The sequence below is a fragment of the Lotus japonicus genome, chromosome 2 (assembly GCF_012489685.1).
Source record: "Lotus japonicus ecotype B-129 chromosome 2, LjGifu_v1.2".
NCBI classification, from domain to species: Eukaryota; Viridiplantae; Streptophyta; class Magnoliopsida; order Fabales; family Fabaceae; genus Lotus; species Lotus japonicus.
In genome coordinates this window covers 10,331,939-10,348,740 of record NC_080042.1, presented here as the reverse complement: position 1 = coordinate 10,348,740, position 16,802 = coordinate 10,331,939, and the positions used below count along the sequence as shown (strand labels likewise).

General features: G+C 39.8%; 1 long non-coding RNA gene across 1 annotated transcript; it reads left to right on the top strand.

Annotated features, from left to right (window-relative positions):
• Nucleotides 1-4,666: 4,666 nt before the first annotated feature.
• Nucleotides 4,667-15,268, top strand: LOC130737545 (uncharacterized). Its single transcript, XR_009018782.1, has 3 exons — nt 4,667-5,024; nt 5,801-5,923; nt 15,029-15,268. It is a non-coding gene; the product is annotated as an uncharacterized LOC130737545 (long non-coding RNA).
• The last annotated feature ends 1,534 nt before the right edge of the window (nt 15,269-16,802 follow it).

The window sequence follows — 16,802 nt, the reverse complement described above, 5'->3', positions numbered from 1 at the left end:
GATACCCGTTGCCAAGGATAGATGACTTGATGGATCAATTACGAGGGGCTGCTGTATTTTCCAAGATAGACTTGAAGTCAGGCTATCATCAGATCAGAGTGAAGACTGAGGATATACCGAAGACTGCATTCAGAACACGTTACGGACACTACGAGTACTTAGTGATGCCGTTTGGAGTGACAAATGCACCTGCTGTTTTCATGGATTGCATGAACCGCATCTTTCATGAGTTCTTAGATCGGTTTGTGGTGGTGTTTATTGATGATATACTGATCTATTCGAAGGACGCGAAGGAACATGAAGGACATTTGCGCCAAGTTTTACAAGTGTTGAGAGAGAAAAAGCTGTATGCGAACCCTTCCAAGTGTGAATTCTGGCTGGAGGAAGTCAATTTCTTAGGCCATGTTATCTCAAAGGAAGGCATAGCTGTGGATCCAGCGAAAGTGGAGACTGTTTTGGCTTGGGAGCAACCGAAGACAGTGACAGAAATCAGAAGCTTTGTGGGTTTGGCTGGATATTATAGACGCTTCATTGAGGGATTTGCCAAGATTGTTGGACCTTTGCCTCAATTGACGAGGACGGATCAACCTTTTGCATGGACTGAGGCGTGTGAATCAAGTTTTCAGACACTGAAGGAACGATTAACGACGTCACCTGTGCTTATTTTGCCACAACCGGAGGAACCTTATGAGGTCTACTGTGATGCTTCGTATCAAGGCTTGGGATGTGTGCTGATGCAACATCGAAAAGTGGTGGCTTATGCTTCGAGACAGTTGAAGACTCACGAGAGGAACTACCCGACTCACGATTTGGAGTTAGCTGCCATTGTGTTTTCGCTGAAAATCTGGAGGCATTATCTCTATGGTTGTACTTTCACGATATTTAGCGATCACAAGAGTCTTAAATACTTGTTTGATCAGAAGGAGCTGAACATGAGGCAACGAAGATGGATGGAGTTTATCAAAGACTATGAGTTTACGTTGCAATACCACCCTGGGAAGGCAAATGTAGTTGTTGATGCTTTGAGTAGGAAGATGCATGTCTTGTCAATGATGGTTAAAGAGCTGGAGTTACTGGATGTTAGGAACTCATTGGCCTTACTAGTGGGTTTTTCTGAATTTCCACCTTCAATGTATTAGGCCCGATCAACCTAATATTGAGGGGGTGATATTCGGAATCACAGCTGGTTATGGACTTTGATAGAAGGATGTGTAAGATGAATTTGAATTGATCGAGGATTAGTCGGATTTGAGAGGAAAGTTCGTGTTAAGTAATCGATTTTCCTTGGGAAGGAGTTGTAGATTAAAGAAATGAATATTCATTTAAGAAGTGTTGGAGAGTTAAAGGATATTGGTGGTCCAAACTTAGTGAAGGTTTAGATTTTAAGCCAATTGATTTTATTTCAAACGTGTGAGACATGAAGCCTTGTCAGGTTCTGATCGAGAGACTAAGTGTTGGATTGATTGGAGGATGATCAAGTTACAGAAAGGAAAGTGTTAGCATCAAGATGAATACTTGAGGTTGTTATATTTGAACAAGTTTCGTAGAGTCTAAGAGTCAATGAGACTTTGTTATGGATTTTGATGATGCATATTAGGGTTAACAAGTGAATTTTACTAAAGTTGAATGAGAATCCTAGGGCTAAGGTTGACCTAGTGAGCTGAGATTCATGTACACATAAGAGATTTAGTGGTGTTAGCGGTTACGATAGCAGATAAATCTCAGAATGTTGAAGGATCGGATGATAAAATGGCTAGTTAAGTCCCTTGAGGTATAGTTATGATTTAATCTTCTAGAGGATAAGTCTCGATTTGTGCGAAGTGTTAGGGATTTCAGTAACTGTAAATAGGTTTGTGTGAGGGAAGTTTTTAGGAAGAAGACGATAATAATGGATTGTTAGATATTAAGAGGAGGATTATCTTATAAGTTGTGGATAAATTGATGTTGAAGGGGATAAGATTAGGGAAGGACAAGAAATAAGGACATAAGTCGAGCTTTAAGTCGAATAGTGACTAAGTAGAAGTTTGATTTCTTGGTGTGTGTAAAGATAGTTACGAAGTTAGAGGTGTTTTAATGGACTAGCGGTTTCCAATGTAAGATCAAGTTTTGATCTAGTAGTACAACTCTATGTTTTGATGATTACAAGTTAACCTTTTGATATGAACAATTGTGGTACTCTAACGTGTTTTTCTGAGTGTGCTACTTACAGGCTCTGACCTCAACTCAATCTCACACAAATCAGAAGCACTGTGTATAAAGAGTAACCCAAGCAACGCTTTCGCATTCACCATGTTCAGTATGAACAGTGGAAAAGCTTCAGAAGTTCTGAAGCTATACAAACTCTGATGTGGACTCAGTCGCTAGAAGCTCTGAAGATCCAGAAGTTCTGATAACCAAGAAACACTGAAGGTTCAGATGTTCTGATGGTGTAGAAGACTCTGAAGATCCAGAAGCTGAATAGTGGAAACTCTGAAGTCCAGAAGCAAGAAACTCTGAAGGCCATGTTCTTCCCTCTGAGTTCAGAATCAGAAGATACAATGGTCAGAGGATCTGTGCTTTCCCTCTGACTCTGATCAACCGGCTTCACAAGTTCCAATATGAAGTATTCCCCTGATCAGAAGTCTCCTAGGTTAAAAGGTCAAGTCGCTATCCAAGTACAAAAGCAAGTGTACCTTCCTGACGACCTACCTAACGTTCTCAGCCACAGCAGAAGCTGGATTTTCCAGAACTGCCCTCCAACGGTAGCATTTCCCATGCAACGCTCAACCCTAATCCTTGGAGTATATATAGAGGCTGAAGATTGAAAGAAGCGGCTAGAAGAAGCATTCACATACGCAAGACATATTCAAAATATTCTAAGCTTTCTTTCATCTGAAATTCATTGAGTTTACTATTAGCTTTTTAGAAGCAAATCTCTTGTAAACATTTCTTTGATAAACAGTTTGTTTAGTTCCTTTAGGAGATCAAGGTTGATCGGATCCTAGAGAAGACTAAGAGAGTGAATCTTAGTGTGAGCTAAGTCAGTGTAATTGTTAGTCACTTGTAGGTTTCAAGTGCAGTTGTAACTCTTACCTGATTAGTGGATTGCCTTCATTCTAAGAAGGAAGAAATCACCTTAACGGGTGGACTGGAGTAGCTTGAGTGATTTATCAAGTGAACCAGGATAAAATCCTTGTGTGCTTCTCTATCTCTTATCGTTAGCACTTAAGTTCTCGAAAGATTTGTCAAAATCTTTAAGGTGGAAGTTTTGTACTGAAAACGTTATTCAAACCCCCCCCCTTTCTACCGTTTTTCATACCTTCATCCAAGGGGATGACTCGTCTAGGAGTTATCGAACGGACAAGTGGAGTTTTGGACTGTAGATGAAGATCACGAGGACAAGTTGAGTATTTATTTTGAAATGACAGAGAGGCACCGAGTTTAAGAAGAATTTCGGACGACCGAAAGTAAAGAAGCAAGTGGCTAAGATTGTGCGACTGTACGGAGTGCCAACCGGTATCATTTCAAGCAGAGATCCGACGCAAGTGATCGAGCCAGACGACATGAAGTTGAATGATGGTTTGTCTTTTGAGACGGCGACAGTTAGCAGTGGGGATAGAAGAGTGAAACAGTTAAGGGGAAAACAGATTGCTTAAGTAAAGGTTATGAGGAACAATGAGACGGGCAATACTACATGGGAATTGGAAGACAAGATCAGGGAACTGTATTCCGGAATTTTCGCAGAACTCTGAGTTTCGAGGACGAAACTTTCTTTTTGGAGGGGAGTATTGTAAGACCTGGATTTGCAGAACAAGTTAATTTCCGACTCACGCGTAGAATCAGTGTAAGCGTGACAGGAGTTTGTTGTTTGAGAAAGATCAATGAAGAAGAAAGTTCAGGAATTGTTTGAGGAATGTTGCGTAGTCGCTGTAGGAATTATTGCGAGTCGTCTGCACACCTGCCTTATGGCGAGCGTGTCCAGAATAGGCTAATTTCGCTTTTAGAGCAACGTATTAAGTGAGATTTCGAATCCTTAGAAAATTTAAAGGTTCTCTTTATTTTTCCTTCGACCAGCGTTTCATTTCGGAACCCTGGACTGTACGCACGATAGTATTCATTTTTCGGAAGTCCGACGACGCTAATTTCTTTGCTTCGAAACCTTAGATTCGAGCGATGGATGAAGACTTTTTCTATTCGGGACTTCTAACGAAGTTTCCGTCCCCAATGCCAGATTTGTTTCGACGTTTCCAATCTTTCTTCAGAAGGAAGTTTTCTCATCCGACATCAATTGCAAAAAGTAGTTTTGCGGTATATTTTGAAGCATACTGCGTTCAAGCCATTTTCTCACTTAAATGAACCCGATGCAAGTATCGCCCTTTCTTGGATCGATACTTAGATTAATTGCATAATATGACAACGTCATATTTGTTCTAATTGTCTAACAGTTATTCTTTAGCTCAGTTTTTACTCATTTTCTTGTCGATGGATCGTTTTATTTTGCCTAAAGTGATCCAAATTTATATTTTATCATTTCATAGAGTTCCTCTTAATTTTTGGGATAATAATATATCACCCATATATTTTTCTCTTAACTCTATGAGTTAAATCATTCGGTGTCTAAATCAATTCGTACTAGTTTTAAAATATATTCTCCCTAAATATCTAAACCATCCGTCCTTATCCTCCCTCACTCACGTTCTCTCTCTCAGAAGCATCACCACCAGACTTCAATATTTATTCATTTCCTTTCTTCCATACTTTTACTTTCCTTTTCTCCTTCACGTTTTTCTTCCCCTGGCAGCAACAAACCGACGCCCACCACCTTCTTTTCCTCTTTCTTTCTTCTTCTACATATCACATTTTTCTTCTTCTTCTTTTCCACTTCTTTTATTCTTCTTTTTCTTCTTCCTTCATGAAACAATAACCACCATGCTAATTTCTTCTCCTCACATTCCAGCACCCAAAACGCACATAATGGTCCCTCTTCCCTCCCTCACGTGATTTCTCTCTTGTGCAGCACCATGTCTTCATCTTCCTATACTATGGTAAAGTCTCTTATCCTTTTATCATGTTTTTAATGGGTAAAGTTGAGTTTTGATTTGTTATGCTTTTAAAAAAAAATGACTTCCATCCAAAGTGCTTTTACAAATGTTATCCCCCATCATCGGATCTATGGATTTCACCATTTAATTTTCTTAAAAGTTGTTTTTTTTAGTTAAGTGATTTTGGGATTTTAAGAGCTTTAATTTAAGTCTTGATTAGTTGTGTTTAAATGTTAAAAATGGATTTAGAAGTGATTTGGGGAAAAAGGAAAATTTATACATATTTATGTAGTCGTGGCCGAACCTATGACATGTGTTTTGGGTTTGGAAAATCAATTCTGAAACTTGTTTTTGTTTAGTGAAAATCATAAGTTAAGTTTGAGGACTAAAAGTTTATTGTGGGAAAACTTTAGGATTAAAGCACAAGAGGCTGAGAAGTTTTGGGTTAAACCGGAGTTTTAAAAGTCTTGGGGTTTGTTTGATAAATTTATTAAAGATTGAGGGTTGAAAAAGAACTTACTTTTATGTGAGGACCTTTTCGTGATTATGTGCTTATCAAGGGACTAGGGTTAAATTATTTAAAAGTTGAGGAGTTGTTTGCGAAATGTGTTTTTTTAAGGACATTTCTTTAAAACACAAATATTTTATCTTTGGACTTTAGTCCTTGAAACATAAAGTTTGTGCATTTAGCCTAAGTGAGCTAGAATGATTGGCTAAGTTTGTTCTGGAACTTTAGATGTGACTTTAGAGGCTAAGGTTTAGTATGTGAACTTGTGAAGGGTACGAAGGACGGAAGCGCTTGACGACGAAGCCAAAGAACAAACGGAAGTGAGCCAACACGGGAAAGCAAAGATATGATTGGATTTGATTTGAGTCGCAACTTAGTAAGGAAAGCGCCTAAGGTTAGGGCAACTTACTAATAGCTATGATTGCATGATAGGCGTCGATAAATTCGACTTATGCTTTATCTGATGTTGATTATGATGATGAGTTGATGTTATGATGTTTTTCCATAACTTGTGATATTGTGATATTGTTGGATTGTGCGTTTTGACGCGACTTCGGAGTGGAGTTTCATCGATCTGGTGATCTTTGATATTTCGGGTTGGATGTACCACCCTAGGCAAGTCCAAACTTGAGTTTTGAGACTTAGCCCTTTGTTTGTATACTTAGACTTTCCCCGGGAAACTTCTTTTGGAGGGTTTTTGGAAAATTAGAATGATTAGAATTTCGAAAACTAGAGACTTTGGGAGACTTAGACTTTGAGAAATGAACTCATAACCTGACTAATCCAATTCGAACCGTTTTCACTAAACGAATAATTATAGGGAGCCTAAAGGAGAAAATGATTGCGAAAGACGGGGAAAAGTCGACTTTTGTTGTGGGTTTTGGATTTGGGGAAAGCCACTGAGGTGAGCTGCGGTGATGATTGAAAGTCATCGAGTACTCTTGTACTCTTGTTGTTCGAGTTGTGTTGTATTGACCGACACTAACTCTGGGTTTTGGGTGTTGGGGTTGTGTTGTATTGACCGACACTAACTCCGACTCGTGTTGTATTGACCGACACTGACTCTGGCTTTGATTTTGGGTTTTGTTATTGGAGTTGTGTTGTATTGACCGACACTAACTCCGAGTTGTGTTGTATTGACCGACACTAACTCTTGGGTTTGTTTTGAGTTTGGGTTTGAGCTAAACACTTATGTGGTGATGACGATTCGATGTTTGGCTAACCATATTGCATCAATCAGGTGAATAACGGGAATGGTTCACCTGTGCATCTCATGGTGAATAACGGGAATGGTTCACCAATGCATTAATGATGAATAACGGGAATGGTTCATCATACGGTGAATAACGAGAATGGTTCACCAAGGATGAATAACGGGAATGTTTCATCCATAGTGAAGAACGGGAATGCTTCACTTGTGGCGAACGGGAACGCGTCACAATCCGGATCACATTCATTGCATTTCACGCATACATGCACTCTGACTGGAATTGTGTGCTGGTTGATTTATTGAAGCATTGTTAGAGCCAATAACATGCTAGGATTGTTTATATATATATATATATATATATATATATATATATATATATATATCAACATATATATCTATACCCCATATCACATGTTGAGTGTATATCTACTTATTTCCGTGAGTTGACCCTAGCGCCTTGGCTTTGGTTTCATGTTTGTGTTTGGGCGGTCGGCCTGCTGCCAGATGTTGACGGTGGATTGGGTTTCGATGGTCTGTCCCTCGGGGGGGATCAGGTTTGAGCTGGTTGATCGACATGCCCCCACCGCTTGGGTGATCGATCTTGTGGGTCATCAGGCGACGCACCGGGGAAGGGTCATGGAGGACCGGACTGACGAGCGTGGACGTCTGACGAAAGGAGTTCTGCGACGCATGGAGCTGAGCTTCAACTTGCCGACTTCAGTTCGCTGTGGACTCGGTACCGGGAGGGTAGGTTTAGGCATGCGTCATATTTTGTGTAGAGCTCTGATTCGTTTTGCTTTGGGATAGGGTAGGTTCCCGACGCATGACTTTTTGTGTGGCTCTCTTACTGAGGGATCACAATGAGTCAGTTGGACCATAGGGGTCTTTACTTAGGCCATCTTGAGGCCGACTTTCTCTCAGTGGGTTGTAATTATAAACTTTCTTACTCACACTTCTGGGTATGTAAATATTTGCCTACGGGCACATTACTTTGGGGTCACTGCGAGTGCGCGTGACGTGGAAGTGCAGCTGAGGCTGTACATGTTTATATTTGATGTATATTGGTTAGTTTATTGGTTGGGCTATGTCTTTATTTTCTATTGCTTGATTTAAAAGGAATCAAACGAAAAAAAATTACCTGTTTTCCGCGTAAAGTTTATTTTTGGTTACTAAAGTGACACCTGGAAATCGGGGTGTTACAGATTCCTAGAGAGAGTGAGAGTGTAACCGCTTAGAGAGAGAAAGTAACTGAATTTCAAGCTTGTTATTTCTCAAATGAGCTAAGAGTCCTTTACAATCGGTATCCTTCCCCTATTTATAGTTGGGGGAGTTGGGCCTAGCGCCTCCAAATCATCCTAATGGGCCAGTTGGGCCTCCGGGACAAAGGCCCAAGTCCCTGATGTGATCCTCGCCTTAGGCCAGCACCCCTGGGCGAGGGACCCTGAGGTCTCACCCAGTCCACATCTCCATGGCGTGAAGCACCACGTCCACACCCAACCATAAGAACAAAACATCCAACCCAGATCCATCTACCTCTCCTCAACCCAAGCCAAAAAAACGAACAAAGAAGAAACCAGAGGCGAGATCGAGATAAGAGGAAGAGATTTGAGAGATTTGAAGACGCAGAGGTTGATAATGCCTCTTCTTAACACAGATCAGAGCCAAATCTGATTGAATTGAAATTCAGCACAACAAAAATAAAAGCATTTCAGTTCATTGTAGAGAGTCAAAATCAAATTCAAGTCCAAATGGATTTCCCCTTTTTCCATTTTTCTCAAGCAAGAGGAGAGGGAGAGAGAGGGAGAGAGAAAGAGAGAGAGAGCTCACAGTTGCAGTAAAAAGAAAGAAAATGAAATTAGAGAGGGTCAGATCTGAGAGTGGGTGCTTTGTGTTTATTATTACTGGAGTGAATGAATGAATGTGAGAGTGGTGGTGACTAACGAGTACGGGAGGGAAGGAGCTGCATATTAATGTGCTTTTGATTTTTAAATTTTTTTTTTCGGGATTTTTGGTTGTATAACATAAAGAAGATGATGGGGGAGGAGATGAAGAGATGGATTTCTGGGTTTTGAATTTTTTATTAATTTTTTTTTCAGAAACCGTTAAGTTGTGGACGAAAACTCATTTTTGCAAACGGAGGCTTTTGTTGAGGTATCAAAATGCAATTGATTTTTTTGGGGGACCGAAATCGTGAAAGTGGTATTAGTGGGGACCAAATGTGCAATTAAGTCTAAAAACAAATAATATGTTTGAGATCACCAATTATGGTGGGTTCGACAAATATCCTGCATCTGCATAACCAATGAGGTCGAGCTTGGATATATTGGGAAAGTAAACTCATATTCATTGTGCCTTTACAATAATGAAAGGTAATATGTTATGTATGACTAGCAATATACATTAATGCTCTGATTGATAATTTACGACCAAGTAAAAATTCATCATCTTCTCGAGATATACAAGGATATTAATTTTCATTTGATGACCTTACAACTAATAGAATACACAATGAACATGATATGTCCATACATAATCCTTTTAGTACTTGTTTTGCATAAGTATCTTGACACATAAATACCTCATCTCTTGGATACTCAATTGGTAAGGCTAGACAAAATTTTCATTCCCAACTCTTTTATCCCAAACTTTCTCTTAAGCAAATCTACAACTTTTGGAAACTCTTATGGAGTCCTAATAAATCATTGTCATAAACATTAATTATAACATAAACAATCTCATATCTCATCATAAATATGTATGAGGTTTTTGGGTCATTTTGTGACCTTCCTTAAGCAAATAATCATCTAGATTACTTCAATATAATAATTTGTTCATTGTTCAGAACATGAATTGTGTGCTTCAGGCATCTTACAACATTCAAGGAGTTTTTTTATTTATATATATATCATTCTCAAGTGAGCCATGCAAATAAGTTGTAACTCCAAGTACCCACCATGATAGTCACATGTGTCTTAAATAGGACAACATTATTTAACGTTACTACAAAGACTCTTTATGTTTTATTGTCTTTATACTTCCAGGGTATAGACATGAGATCCAAAGACCCTTAAATTTAGAAAATAAACTGCTCATTTTTATTTATGGTCAATCACACCCATTAATTTTCGAGTTCAAGATTCTCGCAATATTTATAATATTGAAGTCTTCCTCACTCACGAAGGATCTTTTCGGCAACAACTTTTGAAAGAATTTTACGAAATATCAAAGTTCGATGGCTCAAAGATTGTCAACTATATTTCATTGCACTCTTTTTTCCTTAGCTAAGTTTTTTCCCCATTGGGGTTTTCTAGTGAGGTTTTTATTGAGGCAATGTTTAGTGATATAGAATGTTGTACTTTTTTTCCTTCACTAGGTTTTTGTCGCACATAGTTTTTTCTAAGAAGGGTTTAATGAGACACATTCTTAAGAGATGATCATCCAGGGAGAGTGTTATGAATAGGATGACCAAAGCACAAAGCACATATTGCCAAAACTCTTCTTCACTCACGATCTACAAAAGAATGGTGACAAAGACATCCAAATAATTCGCTCAAGTGATAATTTCGCGGATTTATTTACGAAGGCTCTTCCAACTGCAACATTTGAAAGACTTGTACGAAGCATTGGAGTTCGTCGACTCAAAGACCTCAACTGAAATGCAATGTACTCTTTTTCCTTTAATGAATGTTGTACTCTTTTTCCTTCACTAGGTTTTTGTCCCAAAGGGTTTTTCCTAATAAGGTTTTAACGAGGCACATTCTTAAAGGACGGTCATTCAGGGGGAGTGTTGTAAATAGAATGACCATCATGGGCCCATGGGCCAAGCCCATGTATTTTGTCTATCTATGTTAACCTAGCTCTATAAATAAATGAGGCTGCATCAAGTAGCCACTACTCCTCATTCACACTATTCTCTCTTTTTGCTCTCTTCTCTTACTTGCTTCTCCTCTCTTTGCTTATGTTAGTTCCTCCCTTTATTTATAACACATTTGACTTTTCTGTTAATTTTTTTACATTGAAGCAATTAAAATAAATAACATTTGACTTTTTGTTAATTATTTTACAATAATCAATAATTACTGATTGAATTTTTAAATTATCGAAAATTTATAAAATATAAATATGAGATCATCAACCTACTAATAATAGTATGAGAGAAAAAAAAATACAAGAAAGACATTGCATGAGGGGGTGACACACTTATAGGAGTTGCTATTTTTTTTAAAAAAAAAATAGTATATATTATAGGATCAATATGACTTGGGCTGCACTAACCTAGGCTTCGATGTGTACTAAGTCATAAGCCCCTATCGGCAGTCTGACCTACTTTCATCGTGGATGTAAGTAAACACAATTCCTCTATGACATATAGACTATTGAGAGGGAGGGGGTGGCATAATGGGCATGCTCACCCCAATTTTTAAATTTTTATACTCGTACTAGTACTACTATATGTAATATTTTATGGCAAAAAATAAAATAATAAGAAGTCAACTGGACTTGAAACAGGCACACCACAACACTTCAATGATACCATTTACCATTATAGCTCGTTTGATATCTTGTATTAGGCATGATAGAATAAGCTTATACAATACATTATGAACTTATCTATTTTTGGTGCTAACATTGTATTGTATAAACTTATATATGAATCCACTCTTATACATTAAAATAATGAATTATTTAATCCACCTTATAGATTATGAATAAGGCATGATAAGAGTGTGATGTATAAGTTATATGAAAATATTTAATCCACCGCAATAACCACCACCACCCTCCACCGTTGTTATCGCCACTGCCACCCCAACACCGATATCTCCACTGCCACCATCTCTGCCACCCCAACAACCACCATCGCCCTCCACCTCCGCCGCCACCCCCATTTCTATCACCACCACCACCACTGCCATTGCCAACACCAACATCACCATCTCCTTCCAACACCACCACTGTCATCACCCGAATCGCCACTGTGCCGCTGCCACCACCCTACGACACTGCCATCACCACAATACTCTCCACCAATACCATCATCTACCACCACCACTCTATGACCCTAACATCGCAACTACCACCACCACCACTACCTACTGCCACGACCCACCAACGCCCCCATCACCGCAACAACCAGCACTACCATTGTCGTCACCGCCGTAGCCGCCATCACCACCTATCATCACCAACTTCATTATGCACTAATACCATCATCATTTTTATATCATCTATCATTATTCAATTTCACGAAACAAATGATTAATTAGTTTACAATATGATAAGTTATTCAGTGTATGACCAAACATCGTATAGCATTAAACTTTTATCAGCCCTTATCCTATCAGACGTAATTATATCTGACCTTATATTATTAGACCTTATACTATACAACATATCTGTAATAATCATGAGGCGTTGAAAAAATCATGTCGTCTACATACACTTCCATATTTCTTCCAACTTGCTTTGAAAAATTTTTATCCATGAGGCGTTGATATGTGGCTCCAGCATTTTTCAAACCAAAAGGCATAGTTTTGTAACAATAATTCGCCTGGTTAGTCATGAACGCCGTACTTTCCTCATCCGAAGGATGCATCATGATTTGATTGTAGCCAGAATATGCATCCATGAGACTTAAAAGTTCGTTGCCAGAAGCCCTGTCTACCAACTTATCAACATTGGGAAGAGGATATGAATCTTTGGGACACACTTTGTTCAGGCTTGTGTAATCCGTGCACATTCTCCACTTTCCATTAGCTTTCTTGACCATCACTACGTTGGCGTGCCAGGTTGGGTACTGCACCTCACGAATAAATTGTGCCTTGATCAACTTCTCATTTTCTACTTGCACCGCCTTGTTCTTTTCATCGCTCATCCTTCGCCTTGGTTGGATGACTTGTTTTGCTCCTGGCCGTATTGCCAACTTATGAGTGATTACGTTGGGATCGATGCCTGGCACGTCATTAATTGTCCATGCAAAAAGATCCAAATTCTCGCCCAACAAGGTGATCAATCTTTCTTCTTGTTCCTTTGTTAAGCCGCTGCCGATTTTCAGAACCTTATCTTTGATTTGTGCTGATTTTGTTTCTTCCAAAGGTTGTGGGCGGAAATCATCAGCGTCATCTCTTAGGTCCAAGCTAAACCCTTCGTGTGGAAAAATCTCTATGATACGGTGGCTTTCCTTGGCGGCCTTTCGCCCATAGAGAGCCACACTTCTAAGGTAACACTCTCTTGCTGCATTCTGATCCACTCGAAGGACGCCCACCTTCCCATTACAGGCCGGGTACTTAACAGTTAAATGTGCGGTTGAAATTACGGCACACAACTTGTTAAGGGTGTCCCGCCCCAAGAGTACGTTGTAATTGGCTCTACATGCCAATACCAGATATTTCACCTGAAATTTTTTAACAAAATCCCTCTCGCCAAAAGCCGTTGGTATTTCAACATATCCTCGCCCATTGACACGGTCCCCTGTAAATCCCACCAGGGTTCCATTATATGGTTTCAAGTCTGACTCCTTTAACCCCAGGCGATCAAAGGCGTCCCCGTAAATGATGTCCGCCGAAGATCCCTGGTCCAAAAACACTTTCTTCGTCATGTAATTGTTGACCCTTATTGTCACTACAATTGGATCATTTTCATGAGGAATAACATGTGCAAAATCCTGAGGGGTGAATGTAATGGGAGAGTGATTCAACCAGCACTCGCCCTCATACGCCTCATGCACGGAATGTACAGCCGCCACATAACGCTTTCTAGCCTTGCTTGAAATCACGCCCCCTCCAAATCCTCCTGCAATGGATGAGCATTCTCCAACAGGGTCGCCCAACTCTTCCACTATCTCTTTTCCTTTGCCCCTGTCCCCCTGAGTTACCTTAGTGGCCTCTGATGTTGCTGCCTCTTTAACGAAATTCGCCAGATGGCCAGCCTTGATCATCCTATCAATTTCCCGCCTCAAGTTCCAACAATTATCAGTGGTGTGCCCCAACGTTTTGTGATACTCACACCATCGGTTTGTATCCACATTAGCTGGTGGTCGCCTAGGCGGTGGCGGATATTGCACCGCATTTGTTTGTGCAACTGCTTTTAAGATAGTGCTTAGTGGGGCATTCAATTTAGTAAGTGGGACAGGAGTTGGCGAGGCTCCTTGTTGGCCAGCCGGGGTTGCAGTGGTACCTTGGGGATTTCTGTGCCACGTATTCTGGAACCCGGGTTTGGAATTTTGATAGGGGCCAGGTCTTGGAATACGTGGAGTTTGAGCTACCCTTGTTTCCTTTCCAGTCTTGTGTTTTTCCTGTGAAACTCCGCCAGGCTGGACGTGTTTTCGCCCCTCCTCCCTTTCTTGTTTCTTTTGATCATCTTGCTCAATCAAAATGAATTCCTGAACACGAGCACGAAGATCCATCATGTCCTTCGCCGGTCGTCTGGTTAAATCTCGATTCAAGTCCCCCGCCCTGAGGCCATTTTTGAAGGACGCCAGGCACACATCCGGGTTGTCTTCCTCCAGTTGAACAGCCATTTTACTGAATCGCGCCATGTAGTTCTTGAGCTTCTCCCCTGGCTGTTGATGTATGCTGATAAGGTCAAACATGGTTGCTTTGGTAGTTTTGTTGGCGGAGAATTGAGTTAAGAATTTAGTAGACAAATCTGTAAAATTGTTAATGGAGAAGGGCGGCTGTCGGATGAACCATTGCATCGCCATCCCCTTAAAAGTTGATGGTAACAATCTACACTTTACCTCATCCGTTGCCCCACCAATGACTGTAACACCCCATTTTCTGATTAGTAGAATGTTAATTATTTTATTTTAATTATTATTAGGTTATATATTTATTTGAATAAATATGTGATTTTATTATATAATAAGGTGATAAAGTGATATATGTAGTGAATAAATTATTTAAATTGGATATGAGTGATATATGTGATTATTATTTAAATCTTATGTGATATAGTAAAAGATTTAATTAAATAATTTTTAGGGCTTAGAATGAGTAATTAGGAGTTAAATAGAAAGAGAGAAATTTGGAATTTGAGAATTGGAAATAATTTTGTTGTTGTGGTAATTGAAAATATTTATATTTGCTTTATCTGAGCTATGATTATGGAGTATTGGCATACTTTGAAATTTAATTGATTATATTAAATTTCATGATATATTTCTTAATTATGTATGAGAAATTTATGAATAATTTTTACAAGCTTTTGCATTACTTATTATTATGCTTATCCATATGATATGAGTTCTCACCCTTCTGTTGGAATGATGTTCTATGCGACATCGCTCAGGTACCGAGGATAGTGGAGCTTCTCGCGAGGGTTAGTCAGAGGAGCTAGTCTTTTATATATGCTTTTAGTGATGGGAGTCATGCTCTATTATGTAACACCGGGGAAACGCTTAGTTGTACCTTGATGTTAAGAGTTATTTTGTGAACTCTCTTATTTATTTTTGGATTATGTTTTATTTTGGAGTTGAAAAATAAATTCGCTGTGCTATGCATACGATATTATGTCAGTAAAGTTGGGAATTTATATATTTATTATGAGCATGTCAGGTGTTTTCATTTATGGTTTTGGAGAATAAGTGTGACACCCTCTGTGTTATGCATTTTACTCTGATTTATGCCTTAATAATTACGCGGGGTTTAGAGGGTGTTACAATGACCATTTTGGTGTTAAAGTAACGCAAGTGTTCCATAGGGTCAGATTCGCCTGAAAAGGCATCCAAAGCCATTGTTTGCAGATGCTTTGGTATACCCACCTTTGTGATGGCGGGAACAAAAGGATGAAACTCGACGACGTCTTCAGCCTCGAGCCGTTGTCCTTGCTTATAATCTTGCCGCTGGGTTAAATACTCCACCTGGGCTTGCAACTGCTCGTTTTGCCTTTGTACTTTTTGCAAAGTATCCAACATTGAGTGAATCACCATTTTGGTCCCTAAGAAAGTAGGCGTCGGTCATAGTAGTCCCTAAAAATCATTAATGGTGAAAAAAATCCCTGAAAGTGTTGACGTCGGTCATAGTAGTCCCTATCTATGTTTGGCCGTTAGTCCCTGGGACGGAAAATGTCCATGTGTCAAGTTATGTGCCACGTAGGTTTCAATTTGATCCCCGACATTATCAATTTAGTCCCTTGGTAATTAAATTTAATTAAAATAATGAGTTAAAAAAATAAAATTACAAAAATAGAAAATCTTAATTAAAAAAATAAAAAATAAGCAGGTACCAGGTAATTTCTATTTTTTGAAAAATCAAAATATTGTTTTCTTTTTATTTTCTGAAAAATATATATTTTTTAAAAAAATATCATCATCTTCAACCAAATCACCCACCGTACTCTTTCTCCTCCCTTCCTACTGCAACCCAGATTACCCACCCCCTCTCTTTCTCCGATCCTCCCCCCCCCCCCCCCGCAACCGCAATCACCCACCCTCCTTCACCAACACCCAGAAAATTCATGGCAACGACGTGGTGGTGGGGCGAAAGGGAGATCGAGAGGACGGGGCTCGAGAGAGAGGCATGACATTTGCAGGATGTGCCACACCAGATCTGGGAAAACATGGCTGAATCACCACCAAAATCTTGCAAAGACGCAACCTTCATTGAGGCCCACCAGATCGGTGAAGGTTTCTGCGGCGGCGGTCATCCGTGTGGGGGTGGAGTTTCGATGGGTTGGTCTTTGAACACCAAATCTAGATCCTCCCCCCTTGCCACCTCGCCCTCCACTGCCGACGGCGGCTACGAATTACAATGTGTCTTTTGCTTTCATGTTCCTGAGCATTTATAGATTTGGTTCGTCTCCTTTCTTTTGTGCTTCCTTCTGGACTGAATCAGAGCAAGTGGAGGAGAGGGTGGCGAATGTGGGTGGGTCTGCAATGGTGGGGTTCGAGTTCCTGGGTTTGTTGTTGGGTTGGGGTTGTCCTTGTTTTCAGGCCGTGCATGACAAAGGTTTTCAATCTAGGTTTTAGCTCCTCAGATCTGATTTCTATGCAATGTTCAGGACAAGGGGAGGGAGGAGAAGGAGGGTGGAGGATTGGGTTCTGCACGAGGTTGAAGTAGGTTGA